Here is a 544-nt window from a genome sequence, read left to right as displayed (position 1 = left end):
CGTGTGCTCTTCCGATCTCAAAGTTTTTGTAGCTTTTTTTAAATTCTTATTGCATATACTTTTAAGTACTTAATATAATATTTGTTTCGTAGGCTGAAGACCGAGAAGCAGGAGAAGCGGACAATGCCAAAGGGCAAAAAGATTTTTTAATTTTTTGTTCAACATGTGCAACAACTATAACAAACACTATTTTGGAAAAAGAGGAAGAGGAAGAGGAAAAAAATCTAAATTAATAGATCATCAAAACATTTTTAATAATCTAAATTTATAATCTTAATTTTTTATAATCTTAATTTTTTAATAATCTATTAATGATAATCTATTTGTTAATGAAGAATTTACTCTTATCTTTTTGATATTGCTAATGCTAAACGAAGGTTTTCTCATAGGTTCCGAATTTTTTACACATACTTGAATGTTGGGAGTATCGTAAGAAATCGGTGAAATGCAATTTTTTTTATTTGAAACAACTTTTAGAATTTTTAGAAAATTTTGAACTTACAAACAAATAGATTTTCTTTGCGGGTTTTGAATTTTGACAATT

Source organism: Wasmannia auropunctata, unplaced genomic scaffold (assembly GCF_000956235.1).
Source record: "Wasmannia auropunctata unplaced genomic scaffold, wasmannia.A_1.0 LD336076.1, whole genome shotgun sequence".
In the NCBI taxonomy this organism is placed as follows: domain Eukaryota; kingdom Metazoa; phylum Arthropoda; class Insecta; order Hymenoptera; family Formicidae; genus Wasmannia; species Wasmannia auropunctata.
This window is presented reverse-complemented; position numbering follows the sequence as displayed.